Below are 16,139 nucleotides of genomic sequence, written 5' to 3' on the forward strand. Positions count from 1 at the left end.
CAAGGACCTGCCTATATAGCACACATCGCTGTGTTATCCTCAGTGACCACTGATCTGAAAAGGACTGGGTAGGTTGAAGCAATGTAGGCAAAACTAAACCCAGATAACTGTAACATATGACATAGCAAGTGATAGAACAGAGCATTTCTTTTCTATTCTGGAATATGGAATTCTTTATTTTTCAAGAACTCCTCTATTCCGAATAGGCATATTCATTTTACACACTACTTAAATCAATTTTTTCACATTTTGCAAAAACACTTTTTTTCCAAGGACACAGCAGACACTTTGGCCAAATCATTCCATTGGCTTACTGGAAGTGCTAGACCATAATGATGAGAGATGACATTAGACCATGCAGCCACATAATATTTATGAATGCAGCAACATGTAGAAGACATGTTAATGCTCTCGTATAAGTCTTCTATGTTTTGTCCAGAGAGCACACTAGCCTCATGAGGACAGATTCATTACTTTCAAGCAGCCAATCCCAATCTGACATCATATTAAAAGTTCAGTTATTGCTCAATTATGTTCCGCAGCTTCGCATGCCAACAATTTTAAGTGAATTTCCTAAACCATCCTCCAACATAGAAACCACCAACAGCTGTTGCATTATGGGGTGAGCAGAGCTGTGTGGGTCTGACTCCTACATCTTTATTGATACTGATACTAAAAGTGAAGATAAAAGAGGGGATTTTTATGGACGCACGCACATTGAAAAATACTACAGTTTACTGTAGAATTCTATAATAAAATGTAATATACTGTAGAATACTATACTACACACTGTAGCATCCTTCGATCATGTGTAGTACTTCCTCTATAATGTTTTAGTATACTATAGAATAAATACTACAGTAATGTTAGCAAAATTTGATCTTTTAGTATTTCTCCAGTAGGTTTCCTGAAGGAGAAAGCCTCCTCTTCTATGTCAAAGATAATATAACAAAAACACTACATTAATTACTATAGATATACTACAGTTTTATTTTTGACAGTATTTGTACTATAGTTAACTGTAAATACTACAGTATACTACCGCAAATACTACATTAAATACCACAGTATTCACTGTGGTGTTTTTGTGGACTACAGTATTCTGTAGTATTTTTTCATTTAGGGCAGTCCCATGGGTGGTCATTCATTCATCCGTAACTTTAGTGTTACTTAGTTTATATTTCCTGTTTCCAGAAACAGTACTAATTTAGATTCATCTCCAATGGCACCCTATTCACTTTTTAGTGCACTACTTTTGACCAGGGAGGAAGTGCACTTAAGGGTGCCATTTGGGACGATACCATGTTTTTTCTTGCTTCAGTTTTCTATCCGTAAGAGGTAGCTACACTAAGAGCTCTACTACACTACTACTCTAATCACATCTGCAGAGCTGCTCCGCACAGTGATTCGTCTCCATGTATACTCTACCTTAGCCTTCCAAAACAGCTTTGAACTCGAGCCACCTGGTTGTTATGTTATCTTGATGTATTTACGCAAAAAGACAGCTTTATAGTTTTTTCCATCTGAAATGAATGTTCAGCACATTACATATTTACTTTTCCATCCTGGCAGGGCTCCCATTGGAAAAAGACAAAGTTAAAGGTGGTCTTAAAAAATAGCTGTAATCATGAAGGGGCATGACGTAAAATTTCCATAGGTAGCAGTGAAGGGTGCACCCTACACAGAGATGATTTGGATGTACCCCAACTGAAATGTGACCTTACTGTATGTAGGCTATACCATAGCCCACTCATAAACTGAAGTTCAATTCATCACAAATGTATTCTCCAACTTGATATGTTGCCCTGAGCCATACATAATGTAGAGTAGCCTATGGACAAATTGTTCATTGACTTATTCATTTTATTCTGGAGAGTCTTGCTGTTTGTTATGCTCACAAATGTTTTTTAGTTTAAGTGTCATTTATGATGATACATGAGATGTATGATGATAGATTATTTAAGAAAACATTCACAAGTATGTTTTGTGTGTTATTATACCATCGAGTTCAATTTATGAGTAAATAATACCAAATAAATGTTCTCTGTACTGTTGTATTCTCAGCCTGAGGGGTGGTGCACTCCATAGCTTTTGTAAGGTCCCTCTGTGTATTGAAATCCCTTAAGTGTCACGCCCTGACCTTAGAGAGCCTTTCTATTTCTCTATTTGGTTAGGTCAGGGTGTGATTTGAGAGGGCAATCTAGTTTTCCTATTTCTTTGTTTGGCCTGGTATGGCTCCCAATCAGAAGCAGCTGTCTATCGTTGTCTCTGATTGGGGATCATACTTAGGCAGCCATTTTTCCCACCTTAGGTTGTGGGATCTTGATTTGGTTAGTTGCTGTATAGTATGCAGAACTTTATGGTTGTATTTTGTTGGGTTTTGGTGTTCATTTTAAATAAAAGTAAGATGTTCGCCTACCACGCTGCACCTTGGTCTCATTCCAACAACGGACGTAACATTAAGAGGAACATGTTCTGATAATTTACAACGTGACACTTTTCTCCATGCCAGATGGAGCAGGGAGGTGAAAGAGTTACCTTACTGGAAATACGCCATAAACCTTAAATATGGTAATGGTCTATTTAGTGTGTGAGAGGAAATTAGAATGGTAGCTTAGCCCTAAAATCTTATTTTAGTTGACTCTGTAGATCCATAGATCCTCTAACATTGCTTGACTGTCTGTATGGCCTGGTTGGTAGCAGTGGTGGAAGAAGTACCCAATTGCCATACTTGAGTAAAAGTAAAGATACCTTTATAGAAAATTACTCAAGTAAAAGTGAAAGTCACCCAGTGAAATACTACATAAGTAAAAGTCTAAATGTATTTGGTTTTAAATATACTCAAGTATCAAAAGTAAATGTAATGTAATAAATATGCTTACAGTTCCTTCAGAAAGTATTCATACCACTTGACTTATTCCTCTTTTTGTTGTGTTACAGCCTGAATTCAACATGAATTAAATATATTTTTTCTCCCTCACCCATTTACACACAATACCCAATAATGGCAAAGTGGAAACATGTTTTTAGACATTTTTGCAAATGTATTGAAAATTAAATACAGAAGTATATTCACACCCCTGAGTAAATACATTAGAATCACCTTTGGCACATTTGTACAATATTTGCACATTATTCTTTAAAAAGTTGGTTGTTGACCATTGCTAGACAGCCATTTTCTGTCATGTTTCACCTGTCCTTGTGCTTGTCTCCACCCCTACAGGTGTCACCCTACTTCCCCACTTATCCTCTGGGTATTTATACCTGTGTTTTCTGTCTGTCTGTTGCCAGTTCGTCTTGTTTGTCAAGCTTACCAGCGTTCGTCCTGTCAGCTCCTGTCTTTTCCTAGCCTCTCTTTTTCTCATCTTTCTGGTTTTTGACCCTTGCCTGTCCTGACCCTGTACCCGCCCGCCTGACCACTCTGCCCGTCCCTGACCCTGAGCCTGCCTGCCGTCCTGTACCTTTGCTCCACCTCTGGATTACTGAACTCTGCCTGTTCCTGACCCTGAGCCTGCCTGCCATCCTGTACCTTGCACCTACTCTGGATTATTCGAACCCTTCCTGCCTTTCACAAACCTGTCGTTTGCCTGCCCCTGTGGTTACAATAAACATTGTTACTTCACACAGTCTGCACTTGGGTCTTACCTTGATTCTTGATAATTTTGCCAAAGATTTTCAAGCCGATTTAAGTCAAAACTGTAACTAGATCAATCAGAACCATTCAATGTCGTCTTGGTAAGCAACTCCAGAGTATATTTGGCCTTGTGTTTTAGGTTATTGTCCTGCTGAAAGGTGAAATTGTCTCCCAGTGTCTGTTGGAAAGCACACTTAACCAGGTTTCCCTCTAGGATTTTGCCTGTGCTTAACAATATGAAGAGTGGTACTCAGTAATGTGTTGTGTTGGACTTGCCCCAAACCTGATGCTTTGTATTCAGGACATTAAGTTAATTTCTTTGCCACATTTTTTTCAGTATTACTTTAGTGCCTTGTTGCAAACAGGATGCATGTGTTGGAATATTTTTATTCTGTAGAGGCATCCTTCTTTTCCCTCTGTCATTTAGGTTAGTATTGGGATGTAACTACAATGCTGTTGATCCATCATCAGTTTTCTCCTTTCACAGCCATTAAACTCTAACTGTTTTAAGGTCACTATTGGCCTCATGGTGAAATCCCTGAGCGGTTTCCTTCCTCTCCGGCAACTGAGTTAGGAAAGACGCCTGTATCTTTTTAGTGACTGGGTGTATTGATACACCATCCAAAGTGTAATTAATAACTTCACCATGCTCAAAGGGAAATTCAGTGTCCTCTTTTTTAATTTCTACTCATCTACCAATAGGTGCCCTTCTTTCCAGGGCATTGGAAAACCTCCCTGCTTTATGGTTGACTCTGTTTGAAATTCACTGCTGGACTGATGGACCTTACAGATAATTGTGTGGGATACAGCAATGAGGCAGCCATTCAAAAATCATGTTAAACACTATTATTAGACACAGAGTAAGTCCATGCAACATATTATGTGACTTGTTAAGCAAATTTTACTCCTGAATTTATTTAGGCTTGCCATAACAAAGGGGTTGAATATTTATTGACTCAGCTGTTAATGTTATATTAATTTGTAATAATTTATAAAAATAGGCCAGTGATACAAAATCTCAAATTAATCGATTTTTATTTCAGGCTGTAACACAACAAAATGTAGAAAAAGTCAACGAGTGTCAATACTTTCTGAAGACACTGTAAAGGTGCACTACGCAGAAATCCCTCCAGCATTTCCTGGTTGCAAAAATTCTAATAGTTTGCCTATTTTCAGTTTATGTGACAAAACAAGCACTCATGAGTGTATAAAACCATTGAACCATCTAAACCACTGTGAAATATATTTTCCATAACAACAAATATTGTATTTTCAGCTGTTTGAAACTGGTGTACAAAATCAAAAGTAAAAGACACAAAAACTAAACAAAAGAACAGGAAGCATAGAACTTGGGCACATAGAACTAATCTACTGCTTCTTAGACTTGCTTTCAATGAGAATGACAGAGCTATAAATCATATTTCTAAGTGAATTTGGCCAGGTCACCCCAAAAGTTACATATTGCAGCTTTAAATATCAAAAGTAAAAGTATAAATACTTTTTCGTTCCTTATATTAAGCAAACCAGATGGAACCATTTCCTTTTTTTTATGGATAGCCAGGGGCACACTCCAACGCTCAGACATAATTTACAAACGAAGCATGTGTGTTTAGTGAGTCCGCCAGATCAGAGGCAGTAGGGATGACAAGGGATGTTCTCTTGATAAGTGTGTGAATTGGACAATTTTTCTACCCTGCTAAGCATTCAAAATGTAACAAGTACTTTCAGGTGTCATGGAAATATATGGAGTAAAAAGTATATTATTTTCTTTAGGAATGCAGTGAAGTAAAATTAAAAGATGTCCAAAGTATAAATAGTAAAGTACAGATACCTCAAATTAACTCCTTAAGTAGTACTTTAAAGGATTTTACTTAAGTACTTCACATCACGGGTTGGTTGAATAACCTAGCATGTTGGATAAATTATGTTCTGTTTTTAATGGGTCACTCATAGTTTGAGTGAATGTCTGTGAAAACAAAAATAATTGGCTAACACAAGGATGTCCGGTCGGCCAGCAACAAAATACTCAATGTGATGGGTTTCTGCCATATAGTTTGAACAATGAGTATTTGTTGACAGATATAACATTAGTATTAAAATGTTCTGTTGTTTAACCTTTAGATATTTGTGTTTGCTTCATAATTTACTCTAGATTTGTTTCTCAGGAAAAACTTTCCCATTGTTCCTCAAAAATACAGTGTACGATATACCATTTTGTAGTTCTGAGTCTACTTTTATCCAATGCAAAAAACACTATTTCAAATTTCAAAGACCGAATACAGGTGGTGAGTCACATTGTCAGTTGATTATGCACTTCTTGTTTCTTCTGTTTAAGTTAAGTAAACAAGAAATCTCAATTAATTACCAAAACACACATACATTTAATGTTAGAATTACTCGTCCGGTTTATCACTTATGGATAGGGGCCCATTTTAGGGGCGGAGTCTAAGAAGATCCAATCACACAACGTCTGTCGTAGGCAGACAGAAGCAACGGCCAATAGTGCACCACTCTACTTCCGATATAATGGGCCATAGTTCGCTCCTATTGTCACTTTTTCGTCTTCCTTACGGATTCAATACTCTCCTCAGCTATCAACTTGGACCTCTGCTCTCCTGCTTACCTGTTCATAGGTGAACCATTACGGACTCCCCCGCCAACAGTAGGACAGCAGATTGAGCTCACACGACAGCTACATCTCAGTCTCTGGCTCAGCTAACGCTATATGGCTAGCTCTCGCCCTACCAGCCCACTTAGCAATCTGCTTCGTGCTGCTTATTCCCACTAAGGTGGAAGAATGGAAATAGACTTTTGAGATTTTGTTAGCCACACACTAAGCTAACCTAGCTAGCTAATGAAGAGTGCACATTCTCCGGTTACTGCGTGCCATTTACGACAGGCTTGTACCCAACTCATTGGAGTCATGCTACCGTTACCTTTTGCCAATGTGACCCAAGCCAGACACCTGGCAGTGTGCTTCCTATAGCTAGACAGGATTATCTAGCTACACAGCTAAGCATCGAACAGCACACACATAGCCCGGGTAGCTTTGGCTACTTTTACCCTTGCACAGGGCGAGTCTCCTGCTGGGACTCGGTTAGCCCACGGCACACTACTAGTCGAAGCTAACCAGCTAGCTCACCTAAGACTTATGTCACTCGTTTTTTCTTCAGCTAGCAGTGTACTAGCAATTGCTAGGCAATTGGCCCAGGGGGCAAATGCAGCTAACTCCAGGAGCTACCGTCGTTCAGTAATGCTAGGACCCGCTAGCTAGCTCTTTCTGCTAACTCTTCTACCTACACACTCTTCTACCTACACATTACTTCTACCCTCATTTAGCTTACCAGCACCCTTGCTGACTAGGCTGACTGGTTGTGTCTCTCGTTACTAACGGTCATGAGAGACTTTTCAGCCTGTAAAGGGCAACAGTGCTCTTTGGATAACGAAGTGCTAACTACAGCTAGCTAGGAATTTAGCCCACTAGGCTACTACTAGCTAGCTGAGCTGTATGGACCCCACAGTCAAGGTTTGAGTAGCTCACATATAACCCGGCTGATAGAACCTTCTCTCCTGGAGTTATGGCTACTGTTTTTCACCATACTGGGCGAACTTAACCAAACACTAAAATTCCTGGAATTACTAGCTAGCTACGGCTTTAACTGACCGCATACACCGCACATCACTACGGTAAAATGAGGCTCTCCAGATCGAAGAGCAACACTGCTAACATGGTGCCAGCCTGAGCCAGAATAATAACCCCTGGCTGAACACTGGCCAACTGATACCAAGTTCGAGAACCTCACGACTTAGCATCGTCTATCAAACACCTAACCTTTGTAACATGCCTAGGCAGCTCTTGGCTACCCCGAGTCCTATGGTGTGACCAAGAACCGGTCTGGGCTAGCTCTACTAGCCAGACTAGCCTACCAGCCCTACCGGTGAACGCCAACTAGCTAGTTAACTGCCTTGATATTACTAGCCTACATAGTTCGTCTAGCACCCAGTTGCTTTGTACTTTCCATTTGAGCTTGTCCCCATTCTATCGTCTGGTCCACGAGATGGCATAAGACAGGCTAGCTGACGCTTTATATAACTGGTCGCAAGCGCACCTTAGCTAAAGCTCTCCCCTCGATACCGCTAAAACTTTAGCGATAGCCACCACTAGGCACTATACTTAGTGTTGTACCAATATGGCATGGCGGCTATAGGACCATCTGAACACATCTGATATGCGCTTACAAGGGTTGGAATGGCGCCGGAGGGGATGGCTGACGTTTTACGTGCTCCTAACCAACTGTGCCATTTTTACAGTTTTCTCGTATTGTTTGTAACTTATTTTTTAACTTAATTTGTACATAATGTTGCTGCTACCGTCTCTTATGATCGAAAATAACTTCTGGACATCAGAACAGCAATTACCCACCTCGAACTGGAAGAATCATTTTTCTTTAACGAATCCAACGCAAAGGATATACTGCTTTCTCGGGAACGGGCCCAAATACCCGTCATTTGCTTGAAGAAAAGAGGGAGAAAAAGGGGACGGAGGTCAGGCTGCCTTCTGAGAATTCGTAGGTGAGTGAGTAAACTCCCACTGCCATCCCTTCTATTGGCCAACGTGCAATCATTGGAAAATAAAATGGATGACCTACGATATAGATTATAGCCTACTACCAACTGGACACTAAAAACTGTAATATCTTATGTTTCACCGAGTCGTGGCTGAACGACGACATGGATAATATAGAGCTGGCGGGATTTTCCAAGCACCGGCAGGACAGAGAAGCTACGTTTGGTAACATCTGGTGTGCAATGTCTAATATTAAATAAGTCTTGAGGTATTGCTCGCCTGCCTGAGGTAGAGCACTTTATGATAAGCTGTTGACCACACTATCTACTAAGAGAGTTCTCATCTATATTATTCGTAGCCGTCTATTTACCACCAAGAAAACGATGCTGGCACTAAGACCATACTCAATCAGCTGTATTAGGCCATAAGCAAACAAGAAAATGCTTATCCAGAAGCAGCGCTCCTAGTGGCCAGGGACTTTAATGCAGGACAACTTAAATCTGTTTTACCTCATTTCTACCAGCATGTCACATGTGCAACCAGAGGAAAAAAAACTCTAGACTTCACACACAGATATGCATATAAAGCTCTCCCCCGCCCTCCATTTGGAATATCTGACCACAATTCTATCCTCCTGATTCATGCTTACAAGCAAAATCTAAAGCAGGAATTAACAGTGACTTGCTCAAAACGGAGGTGGTCAGATGATGTGCTACGCTACAGGACTGTTTTGCTAGCACAGACTGGAATATGTTCAAGGGATTCATCAAACGGCATTGAGGAATATACCACCTCAGCAATCGGCTTCATCAATAAGTGTATTGACGACATCGTCCCCACAGTGACCGTACATACATATCCCAACCAGAAGCCATGGATTACAGGCACCATCCGCATTGAGCTAAAGGCTAGAGCTGCTGCTTTCAAGGAGCGGGACACTAATCCGGACGCACTACACACTGCCCTTTCCCACCTGGACAAAAGGAACACCTATTTGAGAATGCTGTACATTGACTACAGCTCAGCGTTCAACACCATAGTGCCCACAAAGCTCATCACTAAGCTAAGGACCCTGCGACTAAACCCCTCCATCTGCAACTGGATCCTGGACTTCCTGACGGGCCACCCCCTGGTGGTAAGGGTATGCAACAACACTTCTGATACGCTGATTATCAACACTGGGGCCCCTCAGGGGTGTGTGCTTTGTCCCCTCCTGTACTCACAGTTCACCCACAACTTCATGGCCAAACACGACTCCAACACTATCATTAAGTTTGCTGACGACACAACAGTGGTAGTCCTGATCACCGACAACGATGAGACAGTATATAGGGAGGAGGTCAGAGACCTGGCAGTGTGGTGCCAGGACAACAACCTCTCCCTCAATGTGAGCAAGACAAAGGAGCTGATCGTGGACTATAGGAAAAGGCAGGCCAAACAGGCCCCCATTTGACTTGGGTATGTCATTTTAGGTGAAAATTGAAAAAAAGTGGCTAATCCTTATTAACATTGACAGGGCTGTAGTGGAGCGGGTCGAGAGTTTCAAGAAAACATTTTGCGTGTGTCCCCAGATCCTCAAAAAGTGCCTACGGCGTAGTACATCACTGGAGCCAAGCTTCCTGCCATCCAGGACCTATAGACTTGGCGGTGTCAGAGGAAAGCCCCAACAATTGTCAAAGACTCCAGTTATCCAAGTCAGACAGTTTTCTCCGCTACCGCATGGCAAGCGCCAAGTGTAGGACCAAAAGGCTCCTTAACAGCTTCTACCCCCAAGCAATAAGACTGCTGAACAATTCATCAAATGGCCACCAGATTATTTACATTGACCCCCCCCCCTCCATTTAAAAAAATATCTATGCATAGTCACTTCACCCCTACCTACATGTACAAATTACCTTGATTAACCTGTACCCCCGCACATTGACTCGGTACCGGTACCCCATGTATATACTGTAGCCTCGTTGTTGTTATTTTATTGTGTTACTTTTTATTAAAAAATTTAACTTTAGTTTATTTGGTCAAATGTTTCTTTACTCTTTCTTGAACTGCACTGTTGGTTAAGGGCAAGTAAGTAAGTATTTCACAATAAGTGTCACGATCGCCATGGGAAGAAGTGGACCAAAGCGCAGCGTGGTACGTGTTCATTCTATTTATTTCTTTAATGAACACCGACAAACAACAAAACAAAATATGAGCGTGACGTTCTGCAGGGCAAAATAACAACCAATGCAAAATTAAGAACCCACAAATGAAAGAGGGGAAAAGGACTGCCTAAGTATGATTCCCAATCAGAGACAACGATAGACAGCTGCCTCTGATTGGAACCACACTCGGCCAAAAACAAAGAAATAGAAAACATAGAAATAAAGAAACTAGAATGCCCACCCTAGTCACACCCTGGCCTAACCAAAATAGAGAATAAAAACCTCTCTGTGGCCAGGGCGTGACAGTAAGGTCTGCAGAAGTTGTATTCGGTGCAGGTGACAAATAAAGTTTGATTTGATTTGATATGCCTTTGTTACAGATCTTCCGCTCTACTCCCCGGTATGTGCACTCTTGACATAACTGATAAAAATGTCTCACTTCTCCACTAAGGGAAAACCTAGCTGTCATCAACTGGCTCATTTGGGTGCATGAGCAATAGCCTACAAGGAGGTTAAAGCCCCTCTCTAAGGGAAAAATTGCATTGAACATGCCTAGATTCCAAGGTTTATGGGCCCTGACGGTCTCTCTGTTACTAAGTATAGCAATTTTAAGCCAAAGGCAGACATGCTCCACCTACATCCTGGCAGCTACCGTTATGCAGGGATCAGCCGACCTAAGCAAACAGAGAGATCTTCCAACCCCGGCCGGGCATGTGGCGCTTTGAGCCTGACCTGTGAGAGGATGAATGTTAATGCTACAGATCTACCTCTGAAAGTTGTGCAGACTGTTCAGAGCGCTAGAGCCCCTGCCAGACGCTCACTATATGAGTGGCTTGTGTTTGGACCGCCTGCCATATAGGTTTTAACAATAATACAGTGGGGAAACAGCCCCTGATCTGCTGTTTTATGCAGGGTGATCGTCACTTACACCCAGTAGACAAACAACTAGTCCCATCCTTGGATGTGTCTGTTATGCTTGAGGCCATTCCACAGCCGCTGTTGGAGCCAGCTTCAAAAGCATGGGAAGGTTGCTTTACAACCTAACCCTGTGTTTTGTGCACAAAACAAGTGGTGCTTATAATTTGCTTAATGTTAAGAGCTGCTGGCTTTTCACTCACTGCATTATTACATCATAGAGGAAGAGTGTCTCCACCACTTGTGTCCAGTGCACGCATTGGACAGGATGAGAGCCCTACTAGATCGATCAGAACTTTGTCTCTTGGGCTTCTCCCCACACAGGGATGACCTTTTCTCGCCCGCGTTTATCCCTATGGATAATGGAGGCTGTTAAAATGGAATATTATAGCAAGGGTTTAATACTTCCAGAACACTTGAGGGCTCACTCCACCAGCGATATGGCTACATCATGGGCATTGTTTAAGGCATCTTTGTTCAAGAGATTTATACTGCGGCATGCTGGGGTATCCCCCATACCTTCATGAGGCTCTACCGACTATGTCACTGCACCCTAGTAGCGCATATGGTGCTTAATGTCAGGGCTTTGAGGGTTTATCCTGTCTAAACTTGGCTTCAGAGATAATATCAGCACTACGGGAGTTGAAAGACCGAACAAGTCATTGTTCGGAACTTAAGGTTATCTAATGTAACCCCGGTTGTACGGTATTATGAGTGAGGTCACTCACTGCATTGCCCTTCACGCTATGCGTAAGGAAGACAAACACTTACTTAGAAGTGGAGATAAGACTACGACCCTTTATATGGGAAATGGAGTGGTCCACTTTTGGCTGTTGCTCCTGTCTGTCTACGACCGACGTTGTGTGATTGGATCTTCCTAGACTCCTAATATCATATAACTGGGGTTAAGTTAGGTGACCTTAAAGGGATACGTTGGGATTTTGGCAACGAGGCCCTTTATCTACTCCCCCGGAGTCAGATGAACTCTTGGATACCACTTTTATGTGTCTGTGTCCAGTATGAAGGAAGTTAGAGGTCGTTTTGCAAGCCAGTGCTAACAAGCGTTAGCGCAATGACTGGAAGTCTATGGTTATCTGCTAACATGCTAGTAGATACCCATAGACTTCCAGTCATTGCACTAGTTAGCATTGGCATGCGAAACTACCTCTAACTTCCTTCATACTGAACACAGATACATAAAAATGGTGTCCACAAGTTCATCTCACTCTGGGGAAGTACTGTAGATAAAGGGCCTCATTGCCAAAATCCCAAAGTATCCCTTTAAGTTTCCAGCAATTACTGTTTATACGGCACACTTTTTATTTTATTTTAATCCCTTGGGGCCTCTTTTAAGCACACGCACACATGCACACACACATACGCACATGCACAAACGCACTCACACAAACACACACGCTCAATGAGAAGCAAAATTGGAGTTGTTAAGATCTGTTTAACATTCGTCAGCTTTTATAGTGGTCCTGCTTTATAAATATGGCTGTGTGTGCCCGCTCTCTCTGCCAATAAGCAAACTAATGAAGTGACAGATCAGTCCCATGGTCATAACAATATGTTTTACAGTGTGTGTGTTCACTGCATACAGCTCCTATGTATAGGCCTATGGAGGGATGTTGCTAAGCACAAGGAATGCATCCCAAATGGCACCATGTTCCCTACACAGTGTGCTACTTTTAACCAGGGCCCATAGGGCTATATAGGGAATAGGGTGCCATTTGGGACACAGTCAAGGTCTCCATCAGCCATTGGTGTGGCACCTGGCTGTGACTCGTAGTGATTTACAATGCGCTGAAGATCTGCCAAGAGCTCTCACATACAAAGCAATTAGACCCACATTGCTTGTTATTCTGACCCAGAATCCATTTAGTTAGTTTAATTCATACAAGTTCAGAAAAAAAGTTGCCAACCCCCTCATTCATGAGTGACTAGTATAGTTTGTGTCAAATTACCTACACAATAGATTGTGTCAAAGTATCTTGTAATTTTTATGCTCCTCAGTGGAATACATGTCCAGTACTATGTAGGCCTAGTGTTTTACACATTCTTTGCCATGTTTCAGTACACCCATTTTAAATGGGGTTGAATATCAGCATGAACCTTTGTGGAATACATTCTCAGAATAGCCCTCTTTTGCTACATATATAACCTGTCCCATAATGTTAACCTCGTGCTGCGTGCCCATTATTATCTTGGTTACAATAAAAATAGAGGAATGTCTGCCTGAACCTTTGTAGGTACCCCACTCCCAGGGGGGTTGCTGTGGACAGAGGGATAATCCCAAGAGTGAGACTGGAAAAAAAGTCTGCTCATATTTCAGCCTGCTGAATGGAAGATTGAACTCTTATTTGTCCAAGCCTGCAGGGTGCATAATGAACTACATCATGTTTCTGTTAGGCCAGCAGTATCAGGTAATAGATCAGCTGTGTCAGCAAAACACTAGAGACTTTGGAGGAGAGAGTAGAAGGTAGAGTGAGAACAGAACTGCTGTGATCCTGATATATGTGCGTATGGATCGTGTGTCCCCTAGGAGCAGAGTACAAAACCTCTCTGTAACAGCAAGGGACAGGAGGAATATTTGACCTGACAGTTGAGGAATAACTTGCCGCCTTCAGGTAATCATGAGTTCCCTCCCACGAATGAATAGACGGGCAAGTATATTCCCTGGGTACAGACGTCAGTTCAACGTCTAGTTTTGATTTACATTTGGTTGAGTTGTCAACTAACGTGAATTCAATGTGAAATCAACAAAACATTTCACCATGTCATTGGATTTAGGTTAAAAGTTGGGTAAAAAAATGCGAAATGCCCTGACATTGATGACTTTTTGAAAATCCAATCATCACATTGATTTGCTAGTTGAAATGACGTGGAGACAACGTTGATTCAACCAGTTTTTGCCAGTGGATAATGCCAAAAAATCCCATAATAAAGGAATTTCTGTCTTTCATCTCTCCCCCATCTCTCCCTCTCTCACCCCTTCTCTTTTCCTTTTTCTCTCTCTCACCCTTTTTCTCTCTCTCTCTCCCTCTCCCTCTCTCTATCTCTCTCTCCCTCTCCCCACTCTCTCTCTCCCTCCATTTCTCTCCCCCCCTCTCTCTCTGAGGGATAATGCCTCATTGTATTGGTCAGCAGAAGAATTAGGTAACACTATCTTGAAGAAACTTGTGGATTGTGTTTATGAAATGGATACTCACTGCCAGTAAAATAATGTTGTAAACTGTATAAATAAAATGGACCAAAAGGGACACTGAACTGATGGTCATTCAGTTGTAGATTTCCAAGCAGTCAACACGATACAGTTAGTTATTTTGGGCCTTATATGGGGCTAATGTGTGACTTCAGCTCTCCCTCTGCTGGTAGCTGTAGGACATTATTACTGGGATAGTTTAATTATCTTCACTGTATAGGCCTATACTGGTTAGCAGATGCTTTTACCAAAAGCGACATACAGTACAGTGAGTACATACGTTGTAGTATTAGTATGTTGTCATTTTAGTATGTGATCCCTGCATGGACTACAGACAATCACGGACTACAAAAGGAAAAGTACATCACTGGAGCCAAGCTTCCTGCCATCCAGGACCTCTATACCAGGCGGTGTCAGAGGAAGGCCCTAAAAATTGTCAAAGCCTCCAGCCACCCTAGTCATAGACTGTTCTCTCTGCTACCGCATGGCAAGCTGTACCGGAGCGCCAAGTCTAGGTTCAAAACTCTTCTTAACAGCTTCTACCCCCAAGCCATAATACTCCTGAACAGCTAATCAAAGGGCTACCCAGACCTCTCTTTTACGCTGCTGCTACTTAAATGAGTAAAACATTTAAACGTGTTAACCCTCGCAAGGCTGCCGGCCCAGACGGCATCCATAGCAGCGTCCTCAGAGCATGCGCAGACCAGCTGGCTGGTGTGTTTACGGACATATTCAATCTCTCCCTATCCCAGTCTGCTGTCCCCACATGCCCAGACGGCATCCATAGCAGCGTCCTCAGAGCATGCGCAGACCAGCTGGCTGGTGTGTTTACGGACATATTCAATCTCTCCCTATCCCAGTCTGCTGTCCCCACATGCTTCAAGATGGCCACCATTGTTCCTGTACCCAAGAATGCAAAGGTAACTGAACTTAATGACTATCGCCCCGTGGCACTTACCTCTGTCATCATGAAGTGCTTTGAGAGACTAGTCAAGGATCGTATCACCTCTACCTTACCTGCCACCCTAAACCCACTTACATTTGCTTACCGCCCCAGTAGATCCACAGACGATGCAATCGCCATCACTCTGCACACTGCCCTATCCCATCTGGACAAGAGAAATACCTATGTAAGAATGCTGTTTATTGACCATAGCTCAGCATTGAACACCATAGTACCCTCCAAGCTCATCATTAAGCTCGAGGCCCTGGGTCTGAACCCTGTGCTGTGCAACTGGGTCCTGGACTTCCTGACGGGCCGCCCCAGGTGGTGAAGGTAGGAAACATCACCTCTACTCTGCTGATCCTCAACACTGGGGCCCCACAAGGGTGTGTTCTCAGCACCCTCCTGTACTCCTTCGCCTCCAATTCAATCATCAAGTTAGCAGACGACACAACAGTAGTAGGCTTGATTATCAACGATGACGAGACAGTCTACAGGGAGGAGGTGAGGGCTCTGGGAGTGTGGTGCCTGGAAAACAATGTCTCACTCAATGTCAACAAAACAAAGGAGATGATTGTGGACTTCAGGAAACAGCAGAGGGGACCCCCTATCTACATTGACGGGACCGCAGTGGAGAAGGTGGAAAGCCTCAAGTTCCTTGGCGTACGCATCTGACAAACTGAAATGGACCACCTACACAGACAGTGTGGTGAAGAAGGCGCAACAGAGCC

At 42.4% G+C, this 16,139-nt stretch overlaps 1 non-coding gene across 1 annotated transcript; it reads left to right on the top strand.

The window, feature by feature from the left end:
• Positions 1 to 870: 870 nt before the first annotated feature.
• On the top strand, positions 871 to 925 carry LOC139577384 (U7 small nuclear RNA). Its single transcript, XR_011675275.1, has one exon. It is a non-coding gene; the product is annotated as a U7 small nuclear RNA (small nuclear RNA).
• Positions 926 to 16,139: the final 15,214 nt, after the last annotated feature.

The sequence above is a fragment of the Salvelinus alpinus genome, chromosome 5, assembly GCF_045679555.1.
Source record: "Salvelinus alpinus chromosome 5, SLU_Salpinus.1, whole genome shotgun sequence".
NCBI lineage: Eukaryota > Metazoa > Chordata > Actinopteri > Salmoniformes > Salmonidae > Salvelinus > Salvelinus alpinus.